At 49.6% G+C, this 23787-nt stretch overlaps 1 long non-coding RNA gene across 1 annotated transcript; it reads left to right on the top strand.

Annotated features, from left to right (window-relative positions):
- The first annotated feature begins 2707 nt into the window (after positions 1-2707).
- On the top strand, positions 2708-7426 carry LOC134104170 (uncharacterized). The gene is made up of 3 exons (XR_009941623.1): positions 2708-2779; positions 2896-2951; positions 6972-7426. It is a non-coding gene; the product is annotated as an uncharacterized LOC134104170 (long non-coding RNA).
- Positions 7427-23787: the final 16361 nt, after the last annotated feature.

The raw sequence follows: 23787 nt of genomic DNA, 5'->3' as shown, positions 1-23787 counted from the left end.
TCGGTGGATCTCTGGGCTCAGAGGTCGTCTCCTGCAGCCAGCGGGACCCTGACCTTGTGACTCAGTGAGATATCATTTTTTTTTGGGGGGGGGGGGGGCGGGGTCAGTTCTGCATGACGACTCATTATCAGGCCGAACTTTGGACCCACTGGGAACTTCATTTCATACCCTATATGTTAAGCTTCTTCATTTTAACCATATAAATAAAATGCATTATTATCACTAAGACCAATCAGTAAAGGTCGATTCTTCGTTACATTCAGATGATCGTTTCCTTTCGATTCAGCCCAATTCCACCTGAATTGGGCTGAATCCTCCTGGTGATTCGACTCTTCAAAGCTGTGGCAGAAGCCGTGACGTCTTGATCCGTGCGTTCGGGCCTCGTCTCTCCGTCTCGTCTCTGCTGCGACTCTGAGCCGAGGTGTAAAGAAGTCAACTCGGCAAACAAAACAAGCCCTCAGCTGTGTTTGCATTCGCACTCACACACCCCCAAAAAAACAACTGTTGGAGAGTGAAAAAAGGAGGCTCTCTCTCTCTCTCTCTCGATTTTTTTTTTTTTTCTTCTTCTGCCCACGCCGGGGGAGAAGCCCGCTGTTTACACGGGATAAACAACCGGAGCGCCACGCCACACTGATCCTTTTTATATTTAAACCGAACTCTCAGACCAAAGTCAGACGAGAGGCGGCGGCTCCTCGCGAGGCCGGAGAGCCACAATTAACGTTTGTGGAAACAAGAAAAAGAAAAGCAGGACTGGAGATAAAGGGGCTGGATTTCTGTCTTTAAAAGCGCGCCGGTGGGATCACAGGAAAGCGGCGTTATCTCGACGTCCTGGAGGCCGTTGACGTTGAACAGGGGGCGGCGAGAAGCAGAGAAGAAGAGCGAGAGCTTCCAGACCAAAAAGGAGCTCTGTTGAACTTTCACAATCAAAATCATTACTTTGGTATTTTTCACAATTTCCCTTCTTTCGCTCAACCCGCTGCATCGCCTTCCTTTTATTCTTTCTTTCCTTGCATGCTTTCTTCTTCTCTTTCTATGTTCCCTTCATGTTCATTCATATACTGCGGATATTGATCATTATGTTGATATTGATCCCTGGTGAGGCAGCAGCAGCAGGACTTCACCTTCAGCCCCAGAGGTCCCGCAGCAGAAAGCCGACGCTACATTTCACTGCTATCATAAATAAAATAAATAAATGTGTTTCTCTGTAAAATTGTTAAGGAAAATTCCTGTAATTTTATCGTTAAGTTATTTTACCTTGATTTTACAGGTTTTGTTTGGCAGCCCTCATTTGACCGTTATTTTACATGATTTAATGTAATGTAATTTAAGAAAAATACAGTTTTTCTTCTGTAAATAAATGAGAAAAAGTTAATTTGTCATTATTAGCACATTACTTAAATTCAAAGTTGGACTGTTAATTTACACATAATATCTTTATTTTACAGAGTTTTTGTACATAATAAAAAAAACAAAAAACTACTGTAAAACTTTAAAGTTATTTTCTGTACAATTTTTACAGTGTAAAAAAAAAGATCTTAATTTAACTCTGTAGAAGTTACACAAGCACCTTTGCGTAAACCTACCACAGAAAACTGCACGCACACAGTGTCACACAGTGTCACACAGTGTCACACAGTGTCCTACCTCCACCACTCAAACGTCTCTGTTGTGGTGTGATCTGAACAGACAGAAGCTCCGAAAGTGCAAATGTACCATCAAGGTGCATTCTGTTTGGAACGCCTGATACGGCAGAAGAGAAGGAGAAACATGTTGTTCAGAGAGTGTGTGAGGGCTCAGAAACTCAACCTCTGACCTCCTCCCTGGTTGTTGAGCCGTTGCTGATAACGATTTGTCGTGCGTGTTTTTTATTGCTGGACTTCCCGCCGCGTGTTGCAGAAGAGACAGAGACAGAGAGAGAGAGAACTGTTGGTGCAAAGACAGATGAAAGGCTATTTTCTGCCCGCTTCTCTTCCAAAAAGCTATTTTTAGCCTGCAATTTTTTTCATAACTACTCCTTCAGTTTCTTCCCAACATCAAAAGGCTTGAAAGAGAAATGCAGCCAAGAGGGGAGACGGGTTTCAGAGAGAATATGCATCGGCCTGTGTGAGTCTGTGTGTGTGTGTGTGTGTGTGTGTGAGTCTGTGTGTGTGTGTGTGTGTGTGTGTGTGTGTGTGTGTGTGTGTGTGTGTGTGTGTGTGTGTGTGTGTGTGTGTGTGTGTGTGTGTAGGTGGCGTTGGGGGGAGGCGGGTTGTACGAAAAGGACACCGGTTGTATCGATTGTATGTCTCCTCACATGAACACACCACAGAACCCGACCAGAGGAACATGTTGCTTCTCTTTCTGTCTGCATGAGCTTGTTTTAATGACTGTGACGGCTCTCACCCCCCCCCCCCCCCCTCCCTCCCTCACAGGCTGCAGCGTGGGAGGAGAGACTCACGCGGCCGGTCAGACCGGTCCCCGAAGCCCGGGTGAAAGAGCCCCCCCCCCCCCCCCCGTCCTCTCCCTCCCCCCGGTGGCTTCGGCTGAACGTGATTCACAACATGCCAATCAAAGGTCACCTGACCTCGGCTGCTCGGCGTCGCCACGTCATCGCCGTGCCAAACAGGAGCGCTCGACGCGCTGCTCGGGGCTAATTCTTTAATCGCTAATGACTCGCTGCTGGGGGGGGGGGGGCTTTTGCCTGGCTACTCGAGCCTCGGTGATCCAGGTGAAAATGAGCTTCACTGAGAACAAGGACTATGGCACCAAAGGTTACGCCATCTTTCAAAATCTCAACCTGGTAAATTAAGTAAATAGAGTGAATGTTCACATTTGCTCAGCATGATTTATATTGTTTCACTACTTGTGTCCCGTCTCCCCGTCCATTTGCTCGTCCTTTTTTTTTTTTTTTACCAGCTGGATGTTGAGCAACCGATTGATTGAGCAACACGTGGACACCAGGACCCAATCAGGTGACGAACCTCGACCTTCCGCGACCTGCGAACATCTGTTTGCTCACACGTGACCACAGCTGCAAGCCCGCGTGCTCCGTCACACGCCATCCGCGCACCGACGGCGAACCCCCCCGCGTGCAGATTGTGATCTCTGCTCCCTCTGACGGGGGGGGGGGGAATTTGGTCGGCAGAATCAGGAACCCTCCCCCTCCCCCCAATCCTCGGCGATCGAACGCCGCTAAATTAGCCTTATTCTGATTAGCCTCCCGCCGGGTTGCCGTTGGTTACTGGGAGGTAAGTTTGATTCAGTGGTTTCTTTTAATGTGTGAAAGGGACACCAATGGTGGGTGGGGGCGCTGGGTAGGTGGTGGGGGGGGGGGGGGGGGGGGGTAGGAGAAAAGCCCCTCGCTGCTCTGAAGCTATTAGCTCGCTATCTTTCCACCTGTCACACATTGGCGACTTTATTTCCACTCGGCCGAGGCCCCCTGGCAGATATCAGAGGGATCATCTCCGTCTTAGGCTAAATGACTTCAACAAGCGTTGCGGCCCTCCCCTTCCCCCCCCCCCCCCCGTGACCCCCCGCGACCCCTCGGCTCCACGGGCCGCGGCCGCGGGGGAGAGAAGGAGGCGGGGCCCCCGATACGAGCTCTGTCATGCAGAAAGCCGCAGGAGGGGGAGGCGACGAATACACACTCCCACCCCCCACAGATGTGCACACACAGCTGGGACAAAGAGTGAGGCGCACTCTCACACAGATTTGAAATAAGTAAAAAGAAGACTCACTTTTCATCCTCACACTCTCTCCCTTCTCTCTCCCGCACATTTTCATTCCTCACCCATCTCTCCCTGCCCTCCCCCCCCCCTTTCTCCCTCTCCCCCACTCGCACACACAAACACACAATAGCAGCTGCGACAAAGCCCCCCCCTGCAGGATTAGCCGGCCTTTGTTGGCAAAACAGAAATTACAAGTCTTTTACCGCCGACTCCTCCCACCTCGCTAGTTTGTGTGTGTGTGTGTGTGTGTGTGCAGGCGTGCACGTGCGATGCATGAGTGTAATGCTGTGTGCAGGCAAGTGAGACCGAGCGCGTAAGCGTATGGATCGGTGGGGGGGGGGGTTGGGACGAGACGCTGTCACGAGCTGTCAAGTGGAGACGTCTCTTTTAGAGACGAGATTGTGCCGCTTTAAAAGGGTTCAAACCCCCGAATGTACCCCGATGGTTCTTTGCAACACGCACACACACACAACGCAGCACGTGCACACACACAACGCAGCACGTGCACACGACGCAGCACGTACACACACACAACGCACCCGGGGGGAGGAGCTGAAGGTGGCGACGCCGCAGGCGGTTTGAGTCCCTGTTTGACGTTTGTCTTCGTTCAGGTGATGAAATTCATAGTCAAGCTCCGCTCGAGGCCCTTTGTGCTTAATGGTTAGCGACACCAAACAAGTCTAAACCCCCCCCCCGCCCCCCCGCCGAAAAGAAACAGGCATCACTTTATGTGAAGGTGGCCTACAGTAAGTAAGCAACAAACATCTTATTCATTAGTTGACTTTAAAAACAAGCACCCGGTTTCCTGAGCATCGATCCCAACGGGTCGGTAAAGGAGCTCAGTAATCATGTGGCGCTGAGAGTGTGACCCGCGGTTCGAGAGAGGGACTCATGAACGGGAGGAGGGGGGGAAAGGGGGGGGAGAATGATATGGATCACCACGCAGGTGGGGGTCCATCTGAGGAGAGCTGTTTGCCGTTAGTCGTTATTTGTGGACAGAAACCAAGACACAAAAAGCCACAACGGGGAATGATTTTAGATTTTTCTGTCTACTTGTGATGAGCTTCAGTGCAAAACAACACAGACTCAAATGCATCGCTGGTATATATATATAGATATATATAGATATATATAGATATATATATATCTATATATATATAGATATATATAGATATATAGCCTGGTTGTTTTTACCACCCATATTTGAACACCGTGAAATGAGGATGATTCAGCGGTGGAAAACAAAGCGATGATTGCTCAATAACAGAGTGTGCTTTTCATAACTGTTCACCCCCCCCCCCCTGGCTCCATAATTCATAGCACTTTTCACAGTTTTCATTAAATGACGCTAAATCCTTCTTCCTTCTGCCCTTGTGTTGGTGCACTGCTGCCTTCCATCCTACCAAAACAACACATAATGTCACTTTGGTGTTTTTCATGTGGAGCATTACAGGTATAAAACAAACACTTCTTTTTTAAAACTGTCTTTTAGGGATCCTGTTCCCCTTTTGAAAGGGCCCCGTTCTTTAAAAGCTGTTGAGCAGACAGCTGTGAGATGTTACCGCCTTTAATCAGTTAAGCACCGAGGTCAGCGGTGTCAATATTTTCCCATATCTGCTGAGCATTGTCTCCTTTATTTACCTTCCCTCTCCCCTTCGGGAATGGCATTCCAGCTCAATCTTAAGATGGCCCCCGGATCACTTAAGCCACCGACCATATGTCATAACTCTGCACGGGATCAGGCACATTCTCCACTTTATGGGGAACTTGTGGGAAAGTGTGTGCGGGGCGCCGCGCTACCGCTTTCCCTTTTAGAGAGTCCGGCCCGGGATCCCAGCAGCTCCCCAGGCCTTCTTCAGAAGATGCTGCGGGGGGGGGGGGGGGAAATGAAGAAGACACGTTTCCAAACTCTGCTTGTTTGGGGCAAAGACGAAGCGTTATCGCGAATACGATCTCCTCGGTGGCCCCGACCCGCTCGTCACGTTGTGAATACACGTGGCTGCGATGATAAAAAAAACACGACACGGATACATCCGGCCCCCCCCCCCCCCCCCCCCGTTGTTTGGTTTTGTCTCCATCGGTCGTTGCTAGGAGCTAATCTCCGCGGTGTTTTTAGGGCTTTGTTCACATGTCAATCAAACACACGGTGGGGGGAGGCGCTGTGAGGGTTTCCCTTCTGCTCCTTTAAGGAGAGTGAGTTCCACTTTATGAACTCACCTTTCATCAAACTGGCAAATGTTTGATGATAAATACCCATTCACATGGCAAGTTGTTGCTAAGCTAACTAGCACACAGCTAGTGGCCAAAGGGTCCATCTACCTGGCACTTTATAGGGAACTTCCCCCCCCCCCCACCCCATGTGCTGCCTGTTATGATCTAACTTGTTTTTCTATAACAAACCAGATTCAACGTTAATATGAAGATATTCATTTCATTAAGTTGAGGTTTACAATCAATGTTTTAAGTGCTACTGAGTAAAGGGAATAGTGCTTGAAAGAACCTTATTTGTTTATACTGTTTCCAATAATTCTACCTTTGAATTAAACACTAGCAAACCGTAGCACTAACAAATGGTAGCACTTAAATTGTACTTATAATGTCACTTTTCTATAACATGTTTTGAAACTGCGTATTTGATGAAAAATGTACTTTCTTGTGACTTGTTCTTCTGAGTTTGTGTATCTATGTACACAAATGCACTTATTGTACGTCGCTTTGGATAAAAGCGTCAGCTAAATGACATGTGATGTAATGTAATGAATTAGGTATTTAATCCATCAACCCTGAAGGAAATGTCCAGAAAACAAACATTTATATCAGAGACAAAGATACGTAGAACCAAAATAACAGTCTTCTCACTCTATTACACCAACGCTCACGGCGAGACTCAATCACCACTGCAGAACCTTTTCTTTGACAGATTTTTGGCAAATCGCTACGGCCCCGAATGCCTTGTGAAGCAATCTCCTCCCCCCCCCCAGGCTTCCAACCGACTGCAGCGTAAACCCGTCTGTGTCAGCACGGACACAGTGATTGACGTTGTGCAAAGAGTGAGAGAGTGAGAGAGTGAGTGCAGGGCGGCTGGACTTTGACCCTGCAGAGCGCGTGTGGACACCGGGCCACTTTGACTTGTGTTACGTAGGTTTGTTGTGTAACGTACGTAAATAATCTACCTATTTTACTCAGTCTGAACACACATATATGTGTATATATATGTCACATGCTTTGAATGCCAGCAGCTGATTGGCTGGGCCTCGTCAGCAGGGCCCTGATGGTGTCACATGGCTGCTGTCCGGTATTCACACGCCCGCGGCTGAAGACCGGCACGAATGGAAGAAGAACCGCCGCGGGCCCGGGGCGCTTTGGACGGGAGCCCAACAAGGAGTCAGGTGATAACGAGAAACAGCGCGGCTGTCATTCTCTCACCCGCCCACCTGCTGCCGAGGCTCCCAATCGGGGCGTGAAGAATCCGAGGTATGTGGCGCCGAGCGGAGTCGGGGGCAGCAGCTCGGCACCCGGACCGGACGCGCGACAGTCTTTCGGATTCTCGTGCGACGGGAACCGATTTGAGTGGATCGCTTTTTCCCCCCACAGGTGCCAAACATGAACCAGGTTCTGCTCTCCTCCAGCGTGTGATCAGATAAATGAGCCTCATTGTCAGAATGATTGTCTAAACAATGGCGCCAAAGCAGCAAAACAAAGAATTAAAATGATTATGAGAGCGCTGCAGGAGTTTGATTATCAAAAGTGTCTCATTAAATCAATCATGATGATAATACTCAAAGTCCATTTCTCAGACTCCCACGAGTCCCCGGGGGGGGATTAGCGATGGCGAGTAGCGTTAATTGGAAATAAACAACATATAAGGATGTTTACGTTGCTTTGGGATGATGAGGATGGGATGCCGGGTTGGTGGTTACCGTGGAAACAGCAGCGGCTGGGCCCCGGATACGGTGGATATTGTGCTTTAATTCACTTAGAAGACGAACAAAAGACCCGAGTGCGAGTGAGGAGTTGACTGAGTCCCGGACTCCTCATCATTATATATAGATATATATATATAATTCTGTCAATCAAATTGTCCAACACATGACTTTGTGTTCAGAAGGAGTGAAAATGGTCCGAAGCCGCTTCTCTTTTAGGCAAAATGAGTGGAGGACAAACTACGGTTTGTTTAAAGATTTGATTCGCTGCTGATTCAAAGCTGGGTCAGAACCGACGGGTCCCTCGGATTCATCCACCATGCGCATGGTTGGACGGAGTAACGGCACCTGGGAGGAGCTCGCTCCGTGGCCCCCGGGTGCAGGGAGGAGGCTGCAGCATCTTCTCTGGATCTTCTCTGGATGGTCTCCTTCAGCCCCCATCTGCTTCTGTTCCTTCGCTCGTGTCAGAAACAATGAGCCCCTTCTCCCTCTCTCTCTCTGTAAATATTTCTTATTATATTTATATTCAGGGAAGAGTGGACTTTCGCCCACTTTCATGCCCCCCCCCCCCCCCCCCCCCGCCTGCTGTGAGCGGTGCTGCTGCAGCCCAGCCGGACCCTGCACTTAAACACTGGGTTACTATGTCTGGGGAGCGGTTTGGTTCGGCGTGACGCCCCAAACAGCGAGTGTTGTGACAGCTAAAAGCGGGGAGCGTAATTGCCGCGGCGTGGTAACCCGAGAGGACGGCGAGAACGCACGCCGCCCTCTCGGATAAGGCCGCATTCCGAAATAGAGGGGCCGCAAATAAAGCTCGGCGATAAAAAAAAGAGCATCGAGTGCTTCTGGATGCGGAACCGATTCTGACGGTGTCGGTTTATTCTGTTACGAACAGGTAGCAGCACCAAGAGGTGCTCCTTGGGAACCTCGGTCTCACACACGCACCTGTGAAACAATTTAAAAAGCACTCAGAGCTCTGATGAGCCTTCTTGCTTATTTGATTACAGACGACACTTTTTCTAAAAGCAGCGTTTGTGCTTGAATTTCAATAACATCCCGGGAAGAAAAACGAATCCATCAGTGGTCGTTGCAGGGCTGTAATGAGCTAGCTGCTAGCGTAGCTACGCCAGGGGAATTTGGGGGCGTGGCTTCGGGAGCAGCGACGCTGGTTATGTTACTAGAAGCACACATTTACGTTCATTTATAAAAATGCAGCTTTTCAAACTAGGGCAGTACTTAAATCCAACGCTGTACTTTTTGGAAGAATAAGATCAGTCATAAAGAAATGGATAATAATAATAATAAGGGCTACTGGGGCGGCTGGTTTTGTGGGTTGCGTTGTTTTCCTGGAGGCTTTGGACCTTCCATTCTCACGGCAGCTTGTTTTCACTTCCTCACTCCAGACGGAGCCGGTATTACTCGACTCCAGACACCCCCCCCCCCCCCCCCCCCTTCCCCTCAAAATGTGCTGAGCTTTACCTCGGAAACACGATTAAAGCCTCAAACAATAATCTTCCTCAATTCCAACCCCCCTTCATCTTCACTCTCGCCGTAACCGCCGCCCCCCCCCCTCGGAGCCCTTCGGTCTCAGCCAGAACCTTCTGGGTTCGAGGCGCCGCGTGTTTTCACAACTGCTGCGTTAAGCGCTAGAGGCAGGCCTGTTAACGCCGGCCCCGCCCACCGCCGAACGCTCGGGACAAAAAGGATCTTTGAGGAAGGGGTGTTAGAGTCAGTTGCCCCCCCCCCAAAAAAACCCCCACAAGGATTATATTTCAATCCTGGCGGATTTACTGGACCGATCGACTGCTGCTGTTCAGAGAAAGGCCGACTCCGTCTTTAACCTGCCTTTAATTTGCTATCACTCTTCCAGGGGGGGGGGGGCTTCGAATCCATCCACCTAAATTTACACCTGAGAGATGCGTCCCAATTCCCAACAAGAAGCAAAAAACTAGAAAATTACTTAATTGTCGCTTCATTTTTTTTACTTTAATCAATTGATTGATGTTTAAAATGTAACATTCAGGTTCCGAGGTGATGCACACATTTCCCCAAAAATGTATCACTTTCGAATCTATGGATAAATGCTTTGCTCGCTTTTTGTGAAATTGGCGGTTTGTTTGTGTCAGGTCGCAAACATGTGTAAGAACTCAGTTTGTACTTTAATGGTTTAAAACACAAAACTTGTGTTTTGGATAAATATACACAAAAACATAGAAGGCCGAGTGTGAATCATCGCTCGTTCCGTTTGAGGAGTGAACCTCCACACACGAGACCGCAGTATTATCTTCACCGGGAGGATCGAGGGAGCTTGGAGGCGATTTAAAGTTCATTCATCGACACACAGCAGCACGTTCAGTTTTCTTTTGGACCTCGTCACATGTTTGATCAGGTCTGATTGATCCGCACGATTTCCATCAATCAATCAAATCTCCAAACGGGACAATACTTGCACAAAGGGCGTAATTTATGTAAGAAACAGAGATGTGAAGAGCTCGGGGAGTTTTTTCCACGTCGCTCTCAGAGGTCACTCATCAGCTTCGTGTTTCCTTTGCACACGAGTGAAGGCGTCCGTGCACCCACACCTGTGGGACGCATGGCTGCAGCCAGTCGGCTTTGAGCGACACCAGACATTAAGAGCATGATCCTGATGTTGGCTGGGAGCCGCGCATTTGAACTAATGAATGACGCTCATATTCAAGTCGGGCTGCACCATGCTCCGTATACCCGCCTGTGGACACCTCCCACCTGCCTCTCAGCGCTCAAGGTGTGCCACAGGACGCATTACAGCAAACACGCGTAAGAAGAAGAAGCGGCCCATTGTGCAGCCACGCCCTCCGGGGGGGGGGGGGGGGGGGAGGGGGGGGGACGGCGAGGAATAACCACGGGCATCAATCATGCTGCTGGCTGCCGGGTCCGGGCAGGTGTGTGTGACTTATCGGCAGTGAGAAATAATTAAGAGAGCGGCGGAGCGCGGCGGCCTCGGGAGTCTGTGCCCTCAGGGGGTGGTGGGGGGGGCGTGCACGTGTTTAAATGAGAACTGATTGCTTTCTGGCCTTTGCTCCACAGACTTGAACACGAAGTACTAAGTAAACCACAGCTCCTTATTTATTTTGCCCTCATAGAAGGATTTTGAGTTTGCATTAACCAAAAACTTAAAAGTACACATTCGGTTGATCCTCTTACGCTCGTTTGATCCAGAAGTCTAAAGGCTGTTGTTATAGAATCAAGGTTTTGCATGGTCTTAACATTTTAAAGAATTTTTCTATTTGTCAGGTGGAAATGTGCCGGCGGTTTATTCGACGGGTTGGAATTCAAACGGGAGCATGGCGGGGGCCAAAAGGTCACCGGGGGGGGCCGGCGAGCCGATCCCCTCGCGCATCAGAGACGTCTAATTAGATCCGCCAACCTTCACAGCCGCACACACGGAACCAAACACGCGGCCTGCTTGTTGCTCAGAGAGTCCGACGTGGGGTAATTACATATTTTCGCAGGTCGGGGCCCGTCGCGCCGAGAAAGCGACGCCGGCGCCGAGTCCTTCTGCAGGAGGACGAACCTGCAGCCGCGCACCCTGTCAGACACACAACCAAGGAGCCCGATATCGCGTGATTAAGAGCGGCGATCCGGTCAGCTGACAAACGCCACGCACTTTGTGTACCGTGGGACACGTGTTTGTCAGTGGATTCACGTTTAATTGCCGAATAAGTGTGTGTGTGTGTGTGTGTGTGTGTGTGTGTGTGTGTGTGTGTGTGTGAAGGAAACAGCGGCAGGAGGCGGAGCGGGAGGAGCTCTGCAGCTTCGCCTTCGCTGGCCCGGTGGCGTAGCCGCCGCCGCCGTCTAATCGCTCTGCACTTTCGTTGCCGTCCTTAATTAGAGGAAGCAATGTTTGCGTATGACTCCGGCAGCCGAGGGGCGCCCCCCCCCCCTCCCAGACCACAGAGTTAATAATGCAGGACGGTGCTGGCAGCCAATATCAGCGGTAGGTGCTGAACTGAAGACCTGGTGTTAAAAGAAGCAGCAGTCAGGTCACAGCGGGGGCGGAATGAGAAAATGAGAGCGCTCCGGCCTGTTATGAAGCATTTAAGGGTTCCTGTGTGTCATTTTCATCACAGTACAAACAAAAACACCACTTTGGGTTCACCATTTCACAAACTCGTTTTGAAAGGAATGAACAAGAACAACTTTTCTTTAGACACCAGAATTGATGAAAGTGTGATTGTAAGACGAGGTCGATCGATCCGGGGAAGCTTGCACCACGTGAAGAGACGTCGTCAGCCTCATACGGGAGGAAGCGGCTCTCGTAACAGCCCACAAAGGCTGTTTGTTGGTGGTGCAGAGTGGAGGTGTGAGAAGAAGAAGAAGAAGAGTCAGACGCGTGGAGGAAGACGCAGAGAAAGACTCACAAGGGAGAACCACTGACTTTGAACCCAAGCTTTTTAAACGTTTGTTTTTATCACTTCACATTTCTGCGCGTCGGCCCGACATCAATCGTTCAGGGAGCGGATTCCGCGCTGGAACCCCCACTCAAAGCCCGCTTTCCTCTTGAAGAAGAAACAGGAAACACGCTGCCACGTCGCCTGGAAAGGAAAGAAAAAAAACACCAAGAGATAAAAGGCCCCTTTTGAAGAGCCACGGGCCGACCTCTAATGAATGAAACATTCATCGACCCAACCAGACGCACCTTCTGGAGGCCGGACGCACCATCCCTCAGCCCCCCCCCGACCCGAAGACGAATGGCTCGACACCGCCGGCTGAGCAGCCAATTTGTCCGCGGCCCGTCTCCGTGTCCGTGGGGTCCTGAGCCCCCGGTAACGGACGCCACCGAGCGCTGATTGGTATTTTTGAGCCTGTGAAGAACGCGTCGGAGGCTTCCCGGAAGTTTCATCAGGAGGGGGTTCGTTGGCGTTAACTCGGCTTTGATAAATGGCCCGGTTGTAGTGCGCCGTAGACGTTTTTTTTTTTTTTTTTATGTCACACCTGATGTTCTGGAGAGCGGTGTGAGCCTGCAGAGAGATCACCAAACACCTTCTGACCCAGCGTCTCGAACACACGCTTTTTGTCGCACGGGATGAAAAGCGCCTCCATTGAACACGTGACCAAAACTTTGACGCCATCTCTGACCCCCTTTAGCGTGAGATCGGTTGCCACTTCTTCTCGTCTGTTCAGGCTCGACGAGACGACCCGGTAAACTAAAAACAAAAACCATTAGCCTGGTTGCGTCGTGCGTGATCACCAACGATGAGAAACGCGACTTGAAGTGATGAGCGAGCAGCGACGGCCTCCTCCGACCGGAGGGGCGGGCCGCCTGACAGCTCATTAATCTCCCGCAGGCGGAGCGCACCAACCTGTTCCGACAGCCTAGATGCATACCTGAGAGATGACGAAAGCAAACCCCCCCCCCCGGTGTTACCTGGAAGAAGGCTCGGCGGCGTCGGGGTTCACGCAAACAGCCCAGTGAGAGGAGACGGGATCGTCTCACTTTCACTCAAACGCGTGGTGAGAGTTGATCCTCCTGTCCGTCGTTTTATTTGTTTATTTATTTGTTTGTTTTTTTTAGATGCGAGCGGCGCTTTCTGCTCAGTGACGAAATGTGACAAGCGACCAAAGTGAAGAGTTGGCAGAACCAAACTGCCAGCGGGGGGAAACGCTATTTAGACGTGACGAGTGGACTGTTAAAAAGATGATGATGATGATGAAGATGAGGCGATGAGCTCCTCAGCCGGTCCGGTCGCCATTTATGGAAGCGCGAGCCCGGACCAGATGCTGCTGACACAATGCTGAGTCCAATCGCAGGTTCAACTGCTTCACATTGTGTGAAGCAACAATTAGAAAACAATGTGTCCTTGGCACACGGGGCGGGCGTCACTGGAGCGCTTCCGCTCGCTGTTACCCATCGTCCAACCGATCAACAATAATAGGGGAAAAAAAGATAGAATGTTTAATTTGTCTGCTCATCCAAATCAGAATTCTTTTGCATTCCTCAATGATTCCGATTTGTCCAGACTGAAACATCTCAGATCATCCCGTGAAGTTTAGTGCAGACTGATGACTCGTCTTAACGTCATATTCAAAACATTATTTCACTTTTTGACAGCCTCAGGGGAGCTTTGTGTTGATGCCTAACATTATTATTCTAATAATCAATTGCAATTATTTATGTTTAATTGCAATTGCATTGTGAGTAGATATATAATAGCTTGACATTTAATCTCCTTTATTTTATAATTCTTCGGTACAAACTGGGACTCCAGAGTATTAACATGGTGCCTTTTTCCAGAGCAAACCTGTAATTTGAACAGTGAGTCATTTTATTTCCGCATATGGCAAACGCTAAGAAAAACTACCACCACACACATAATGAGTATACTTAAAGCTTCTTGGTTTTGGCGGGCAGATGAAATGCTATTTTCATTTACACAGCAGACTCTGTCGAACCGACCCGCCTCCTCCGGCTCCCCGCTGCTCCAACCCTGTCCTCTGCTGATGTTTCCTCCCTGCGTTAGAACGCCGTTCTTCAGAGGTCCCAAAAGAAATATTTGTTTGGTGGAGGAAGATGAGGAGGCTGGAGGGGACACAAAGGGGTTTGAGGCGAAGAGTAGAAAAGATGAGGGAGCGAGAGGCAGGAGGGGATGAGGAGAGACGGGGGGGAGGAAACAGGAGACAGCAGAGGATGAGACGGAGGGAGGGAGGAGATCCTCACTAATGAGGCCAAAGGAGCAATTCAGTGGTAACAGAAGGAGCCGCTTGCTGATGCTTTGGTGGCCATGGCGACCGGCCGCCTCCTGGCCATCACGTCGCAGCAGAGCGACCTGCACACCGATGAAGGGCTTGATCCACCGCGTGAAACAAGTGGCACCTTCTGATGGGCTTCACATCCGTGTTTCAGCTGATGCAGACCATTGAGGAGAAGTTCACTCATCTTGTTTCATCGAACCATCAAATCGTGAGCGAGGAAATACAAAAAGTGAAAGGTGAAACACACACCAGACCTTCACCCAGGAGACCGCTGCTTCTGTCCTCACGGCTTGAGCAATTATTTCAACTCAAGCCAGGGTCCTAAACCTAAACAGTACTTTGATGTTCCACCCAAACCACAATGGTTCCCTAAACACAAACTAGTTGTTTTCTGCTGGGAGATTATTTTGGAAAAAATGTGTTGTTGGAGTTCCTTTTGGTGAGAGGTCACTGCGTTAAGGAACCCACCACCAGCGACCTGCAGCATTTGAAGTTTTTAAAAGCCGAGTCAAATAGCTGCAGCTGTTTCTGGACGTGACCCCAGTGAACAGAACCCTCGGCGTGTCTGTTCAAACACGCAGGTGGATTGTTAATGAAAATAACCAAAAATAACTCAACTAAATAAACGTTATCTTTTCACAGCGTATCTTCAAGCAACCATTTGAAGGCCGCGCCTTGTTTTTTTTTCGTGACCCGACTCCCTGCCGAGCCGCTCAAAGGTCACACAACGAGTCCACAGCGAGGGAGGAAAGAGCCGCACGAGGAGGGGAAAAAAAAAACACAAAGAAAAGATTGTGATTCTGGTGGATTCCTCTGGAGCCGGAGTGGAGGTATTTGTGCGTAAACCTGCTGAACGCCGCTGTGTGCAGCAGCGGTTGCGTGGTGTTGATGGAAAAAGGTTTTATTTCCCAATAAAAGCTTGTTTACTGGAGACTAACTGGCTGTGTGTGTTTCTATCTGTAAAAGAAAAAGAATAAAACCGAGGACTGAGGCCTGTGCGTGTTTTTTTAACTCAAAGAATGCTCAATAAGATGAAGTTCCTGTGTGTGGACCCGCTGAAACACAGTCGAGGATAATTCAGAGTTTTACAGTCCGGCAGACGGAAATTTTCCGGTGAATTGAAGCTTAAAAATAATCCTGCGAAGATTCCTTCTCCTGTTTTTTTTTTAAATGTATTTTTACTCTCAGTTTTATTTTGAAAGGGGCAGGATGGAGCAACTCTCAGCAGGTTGTCCAGGCGGGTTTGCAGAGTAACAGGACGGTGCTGAAGTGTTATTTTTTTCTTTCCAGAAGACAAACAGACCCAAACGGGCCTCGGCAAACAGCCGCCCCGTGGTGGAGGAGCTGGGCCCCAAAACGGGAGAGTGAAGGAGCCTCAAAGTACACGGCTGTTGCTCAGGATGGGCTTACTATGAATGCGCCGGGTGTTATTCTGGTTTGCTGAGCTATAACTGGGAGAGCGCCTTACCGTAAAAACCTCGACCAGTCACGCCGGCTCCACCCCATGGATTCATCCAAAAAAGGGGGGCCCGGCAGCCGGACCCAGTGCGACGACAACGCGAGTCACTCGACAACGAACAATTGAAGCGTATTCGGGCACAAATTGACACACGTTTTTTTTGCATTTTGAACTGTTGTGTCGGTCAAGGCCTTTGTTCACTCAAACAAACGTGGGGCTTGAAAGAAAAGGGAAACTAAAGGGAGCAGCGGGACTCGTGTCCGTGTTGTTCTGGTTCATGGGGACCGTGGTAACGTTATTTGATGACGACCCCGACGACAACAACAACAACAACAACGACACTATCAAAGTGCCCGATCTATCTATTCCACGCCGTTCCGTGGCCTTGGAGACGACACACAGCAGAGAGGCTTCTGGGTTTGAGCCCCCCATCCGTCGCCTGCTCATCTTCCTTCGAGTCGGTCCTCCCCCCCCTCCCCCGCGGGCCGCGTCCTGGCGCCGTGCTCCCGATTCTCATGGACGCGGAGAGAAGAACCGCAAGCTTCAGTGGACGCCAGTCGGCGGCCTAAACTCCTGTGTGTGTGTGTGTGTGTGAGATGTGCGGGGGGGGGGGGGGCTCGGTGCAGATGCAGCCGCGATGACATCGCCGCCACGGCGGAAACAAGTCGGTCCCGTGCGACGCGGCAGCCGGACCACCCACACAGGCCCGCTGAGACCCCGTCTGGATTCACGACGGTTCTGCCAAAATGAAAGCCGAGTTTAAATCAAACTGGTTTATAATTACAAAAAAAAAAAAAAAAGATTCTGTTGACATTTCCTTTGTGGCTTCCACTGGAATACAGAAAACCCAACCTGTATTTTCCTAAGGCAGAAGATTAGAAACGGGTGGAAATCCTCCATCCATCGTGTGCTTCGACATCCTCAATGGCAGATGTAGCGTAGATGTCCTTCTAAACTCTCTAAAGTTCTCTGGACCCATGCGATCCGTCTCCAGAAGACTCAGAGGCCTGAGCAGTTGGACGCAAACACTGGACAGCAAAGACGGGTACAAGGCGCGATCTTGTTTGAGCCTCTCCGTACGCAGAGATTATTCTTTACTCTAAGCCATGACACTGGACTTCCTGAAGTGACATGACGTCCAACAAGTCTGGTGACCAATGTGCACCAGAAGGTCCTCAGGAATGCTTCAGGGGAAACACACTCGGCTCTCCTCGTTCATCCCAAGGGGCGACGTGCTGGTGTCTCTGCCTCCGAGACTTTGGTCGGGCCAGACAGCTCGATGTAAACCACACAGCCCCCCCGATCCATCCATCCCTCCATCCATCCCTCCATCAGCCTCCTCCTCTGCTCCGAACTCGACTCGCGGGCTCCGACATTCCTTTGTCCTGACTGCATCAAACTGTGCTCGGCTATAATGAATTAGTGGTTGGAAAAGAAATGGAGACTCGACTGGCTCGGAGAAAATTACACAGTGTGCTTCCACAGAGTCAAACTGTCGGAAGAGCAGAAGAGCTCCGCTGACTTCGGTCCCTCACGAGGCCGCAGGAGCAGCAGCTTCTGCACACATCATGGAGCCGAGGAAAGAACTCATTAGAAGGGAACCCTTTCAAAAATGTGTATTTGAGGACCCCCTGTGACCTGGATGATGAACCATCCTTCTGCAACCAGCCTGACAATGAATATTATTATCAATGCTGCTCAAGTTGATCTTTTTTTTACTTTTTCTTCTGACAGCTTCTCTTGTTTTATTAAAAATATGTTGCATTTAATTCAGATAAATTAATGTGATTCATAGGTTGTCCATGTCGTGATTAAAGCTTCACCCTGAAGCACATTATTATGTTTCGTGTTGTCCGTCTTTTTTTTAAGCAGGCGGGGGGGACCTAATTGAAATTCAAATCTGGAGAAGAGCGTCTGTTTGCTGTTATGAATTCATCCCGCTGATATTGAGAGCACCACTGACTGTCACATGGCTCCCTGTTTGTTTGAATCCAACGATTACGCGTTAGTTAGAATTATACTTTACGTCCACAATTCATTCCACAGCCCAGAATGTCAACGCGCTCCGATTCATTGGTATCGATTCACACGGTTACTTCTTCACGTTTGCTTTCCCCTTTCAAACTGTTCCACACTCATCTCGTCATTTACCTCCAAAGGAAGGAATAAGCTTCCCCAGCTGGTGGAACTCTACCGATCTGGGGCGGAGATTAGCACTGCTGTGTTGTGGGCTAATAGTTCCAAATCACCATTACTGTTTCAAATTGATCCATTTTGCTTTTATCTTGGACTCATCAATCTCTTCTGGAATGAGGGAGCTGATTAGATTCTGCCCTGAGAGTTGCGCTGTGTCCCTGCAGGGCCTGATGAATGACACCAGGGTGAAGGTCCGTGGAGAAGTTGGGGACTCAACACGATGCCGCGGACCTTCGCTCGGATTTTTGTCGCCGACGTCCTTGCATCAGAGATGTCTCCTTTGTCTCCTTTGTCTCAGGCGCACGCTTCAGAGCTTCTTCTGAGCCTCGGCTTCTCTGAGAAAGCTGCCGACGAAGACTCTGGTGCAGGATTTCCTCTCCTATCAGTAGGAAATGATGCAGGACGACCGAAATCACATAGAATGAAAAATGCATCTCGGTGTCTCCATCCACTCTGACTCCACTTTGCAGGATGACACCCTTCTCCACGGCCGTTAAAAGATAGTCGTCGAGCGACAGAATGACTCACAACTGAGGAAGGATTTTGATTTTTAGGCCTTTCATGTCTTATAAGAGAAAAAGAAAGGGCAATATGACAGTCCTAATGTGAATGAAGATATTCTACTATTTATCAATAACGTATTTATTCACTGTGTGTGAGTGAGCATGTGAGTGTGTGTGTGAGTGTGTGTGTGTGTGCACCTCTTCGTCCGTCCACGGGTCACTTTGGTGCCGCGCTGAGAGACGTCCCGTGGCATCCGGCGGTCTGAACACCTTTTATGACTCCTCACTCACCACCTGAACCGTTTCCTCACCTTTGTTATTTTCGGACGGTGCGAAGAAACTGTTTGCATTCATTTCAGGTCTCAAGCAGTTGCATCCGCCGAGCAGATGCAGGAACAACATTCACTGGATTGGTCTCCACAAACCTCCTTACTGAAAAAGCTCTGGCTCTGCTAAATGCTCCACTTCCTTCCCAAAGGTGTCCGTATGGCTGCAGAAGCAAAAACGTCTCTGAGGCTGAACGCCCGAAGACACGCAAAGCCACCGTGATTGCATCTGGGAAGGTTCCACATCGTGCGTATGACCAGCGGAGGTCACGGCAGGGTGAGGGCAGGAGAGCACAAGGGAGCCCTGTTGGTGAATGAACTGAATACGGAGCATTCAGGGGGAGCCACAAGCGGCAGGTATTCACTCAATGCGTCATTCATCCAGTTTAATGCGTCTCCGGTGCGGGACGAGAACCTTTTCCTCCCCCCGTGGTAAAAGGGTTGGAGCGATGATAGCGTTACGAGTTGTCGGGGTTGCGGGGGGGGGGGGGGGGGGGGGGGGGCTCCTGCGTCTCCTTGTGGGGTCAAAGCGGTATTTTCTCCCCCTGAATGAGTCCAGTAGGCCGAGTGTCCACCACAGGCCACACGCACAAAGTTAAATCAACCCCCCCCCCCCCCTTTAGACTCTGAGGCTCTTTTCAAACGTGCTTGTAAATGCTTCCAGTGTAGAAGATCCTGAACAATTTATTTTTCTTCTGAAAGTCACCTCTGATTTCCTGATTCACAGACCCACACACAGTATTCCTGTGTTACGTGCACTAATCTATCAAACCTGTCAACTCTTTCCGCCTCACGTTGCATTTTTACCCAATAATTTCATCCCTTCACCATCAGGTCAGCCCTCTTCAGGTAAATTGGATAATGTTGCTTGTATATGTAGGATTTAGTAGAAATGTGACATAGACTTTGTCTACAAGGTGAAATACCTGCAAACTACATGTTTTATTACATTATGTTAAACTTGCACTTAATCTAATTAACACTTAAAGAATTTACTCATTTGAATTTAATATCCTAAAAGGTAATAATTGCAATGTATAATTTAATATTAAATAGGGTTGAGATTTAGATTCACATTAGCTGCACTTATTGCATTTATTGAAACTAAACAGCTACTTGTGGATCGAAAATTAAATCTGTTAAACAATGATGCCAATGTACTCCATCCTAAAAGGACCCAAACAGCTGAACAGGCTGGCGTGATCTTGTGCATTAATGCGCTGCAGTACTTGCAGGATTTCGTGCCGTGTGGGTTTTACTGCTGCACGACGATCCAAATGTTAATTTAACTTGACACGGACGAAATTTTGAGGGGGAATTGGTAAATACCAAAGTAATTAATATACTCGATTGTTCTCTTAGGTTAAACCCACGCTTTTTTTCTTCCAGCCGTGAATGATGTGCTTCCCCCGAATGCCACGGCGCCCACATCCCGCCGATAACGCTATTCTGCCTCCCGTCAAAAGGCGCCCTGAAAAGTAAAATAAAAAAAAAGAGTAAAAAGCTTTTCACACAAACACTTGCAGGTATGCGCCGCTGGCTTCTGTCCACAGAGGCCCGGGTCGCGTTTGCAGAAACGCAGGCGCGCGCAGTCCAGGGTTTCGCAGCTCCATTTTTCCACTGTGCGACGGGTGACCCTAAATATTTACACTGCTTGGCAGAGGCGGTGCCCGAGGATTTGGGCCCCGGTTCAGGCAGAGACACGGCTCCACTGGTAGCTGTGAGTAGGTGTCGAACCGTTCAGCGTTCGTCACCGACAATCTCATCAAACTGCTACCTAACGCTCACGTTCTTATCTCTGACTCATCGCTGACTAATGGTGGGTTCCCAGTCCGGACTGTGACACTGCACTCAAACTGGGAGCCGACCCCTGCATCAGCGTCACGACAGGACCGCCGTTATCTGGGAAAGTGCCGCTGCGTCACTCAGTGCAGTCTTTCGTAGATTGAGACTATTCCTAATGTCGGATGGATAGTGTGAACAAGCCCAGAAAGAGGTGTTTGTTGGGTTAATTGACTCCACGCTCGCCTTACTTTAGATGGAGATTGATGTTGGACAAGCCCCGTGAAACCTCCACCACTTTTGGTCCAGGATGAAATACCTCAGCAGCTGTTGGAAAGACACACAAAAAGGTATTTGCTCCAATTCCTTGGTTGATGGGACTGGGGAGTTGACTCTAGACGTTCTCTCTCATTCCCATCAGGGCACAACGCCTACGGCTGCAAAAAAGAAGACTATTTGTGTGGAGGCCTGTGAGAAAACGACTCCTCACGAGACGTGTTACCTCAACAAACATCGCAAAACCGAGTTTGTGGTTAGCTCGCTGTATCCTGGGAAGGCGTGTTTGTTAGGACGTATACGCGGTCGTCTGGCATGACGTGCAGAAAGGCTACACGCCTTTCTCTCGCCTTCTTGCACTGGACACACTACTTCCGGTATTGTACCACTGCCGTTTCATGTTAATCATGCGGCTTAATCCTCCATTTCTTGGAGGGAAAACAGAGCTAAGTTAGAAAAAAAAATAATCATATGACCTATAACAATTGTAAAAATGTGAATAGTTGTGATAATTACACAACATTTAGCGTACGTGATGCCGGCTTCACCTCCACATTCTGCTGACTTTCACCACACCATATTTTTAGTGGAAACTAACCAGCCAGATGTCTGGTGATGGCAGTCTGCCACAGGACGGGCTGTGTGACAGCGCCTAAGAGGACAGGAGCTTTGCCAGGACACTTTTCACCCCCCTCAGGATGTCGCAGTCGGGCGCACAGCCTGCATCGGCTTCTGCAGCGTTCCAGATATTCCTGCGTGGAGCAAACGTCCTCCTCTTCTTCCCGTCCCAAAAAACAAAATGACTCCTCCTCCTCGGTGCTTCTTTTTTTTTTCCCCCTCTGGTATAATTCGAGTTTTATTGGTGTTGGCTCGTCTGGGCTTTTGTGTTTGTGGAGTGCCATTAACTTTAACGGGGCCTCAGTCCCCGCTGCTCTGTCTAGCAGAGTGAGACTGCTCGGGCGGATCGGCAGAAATGTCATCAGATGGCAAGGCAGTTAAAGCAGATCTTACTGCGCAGCGTAAACCACTTAACGGTCCCTTCAGCAGCACCCGGGGCGGTTCTTTCCATTGGTATCTGGGACGTGTAAATGTTGGCATATTTGTTCCAGCGCCAAGCTGAATCAAACCCGTCGCTTGTTACGCACTCAGTTTACAGTTTTTTTTTTCGTTACCCGGGAGAAATAGTGATGACAATCTGAATGAATTAACGGAATGAACACTATGTGCCGCGTGAGGTTTCCATTCTTATTCACCAAATGCGTCTCATACATCCGTGTGAGGGTAAAACCAGTTGGCTTCTGTGGCCATGCAGATATCTTTCTGGTTTTGCGGCTCTTTAAAGTCAAGCCGGACATCACCGTCGTGTGCAAATTCCTCAACACATCTCAAGTGAGACAAACCTGCTTATTGTTAGAAAAAAGGAACACCACACCCCCTCCCCCCTCGCTCCTCTCCTCCCTCCAAAAGGGAGGCCGAGTGATCAAAGTGAGAAGGTGTCAAACAGGTGCTCCAACAAAACCCGAGAGCCGCCAAAGAGGTTTGGGATTACAGCGCCGCTGATTGGTCCTCTCGCCATTTTGATCATTTGCCGACGAGTTGTCCCTCTCGGTCCCCCCCCCCCCCCCCCACCCCTCGGCGTCCATGTGGAGTGGCGAGCACGCCGACCTGTTGGTTCCCAGCCAGCTGCTGAGTGAATGAGAAATGACGCACCCTGCACTTGGAACCATTGTTCCCTCACAGGGGGCCTCGCATTGGAGATCTTCTTTGTTGGCGGCTCCTGGCGCTGCCGCCTGGTGAAAGGACGTCTCTCCCGGGTCGACCATCTGGGGGCCCCTCGCCTCTGCACCGCGGCGTTGTGACAGGAGTTTATGAAACCATAAAAAATGTAATTAGTGATAAATTGTCTTCTGGTTGACATGCTCAAATATTTTTGGCGTAAAAAAACACTTGGCTGGGGCCTTCTGGCTTCTTCTGACAGAAATGGGAGGCTTTGAGACAAGCTTAAAGTCATCGTATCTTCAAGTTTTCAGCTTCGGGACACGAACAACGCTCTCCTGGCCTAAAGTTCCGTGTTTGTTTGACTACCCGGTCGTCGTCGTACTAATGATACGGAGCGGTTCACAGTCACATGTCATCTCGCACGGACGCCAAAGGGTGCCTCGTGCGTTGGTGGGTCAGCGCTGTGGTATCGGACGCCTTGTGGAGGAGACGAACTGATCCAGCAGGAGACACAGCTGGCCGATCCCCCCCCCCCCCCCCCCCCCCCATGGTTCTATCTTTACCTTCGATTGACTGAGAAGTGAATTTGGTCCCAGATCAGCCATCTCGTTCTCTAATTCCAAGAGAATACTGAACTGTGACACCCCCCCCTTCCTATGGGTGCTGGGTGCTCACAATGGAGATTGTGTAGAGGGTTGGGTGGCCGATGAGGGGTGGGGGGGGGGGGGGGGGTGATGGTGCTAGCTACCGCCACAATAGCTAATCCACGGACTAAACACTCAAAGCCCCGATCCGTGGGCTCTGATCCTGGCTGCGTGAACAGTAGTCACGACTTGGGGGGCGCTGGATAAACAATCCCCCCCCTGCCCCCCCCCCCCACCCGTTGCTACCACTCAAAGCCAGTAGCTCCACATTTAAACCTCTTGATATGGTTATTGACAGGCAAAATGAGGAGGGATGATATTTACTTTTGTTAACTTCATCCATCTGCATCTCCATTTAGATGGTATGTAGAAATAGTTTTTAACTTTCTTTTTTTAGTGATATACATCTTTGGTTCTTCAGTCATCCCTTCAGTCATAAAAAAGTCGTAGTTTGTAGTTTGGCCATTTCTATAAACACAAACCGAGTTGTTTGAGCCTCAGGAGGTAAAGCGCTTGTGCAGGA

This window comes from Pungitius pungitius, chromosome 14 (assembly GCF_949316345.1).
Source record: "Pungitius pungitius chromosome 14, fPunPun2.1, whole genome shotgun sequence".
NCBI classification, from domain to species: domain Eukaryota; kingdom Metazoa; phylum Chordata; class Actinopteri; order Perciformes; family Gasterosteidae; genus Pungitius; species Pungitius pungitius.
This window is presented reverse-complemented; position numbering and strand designations above follow the sequence as displayed.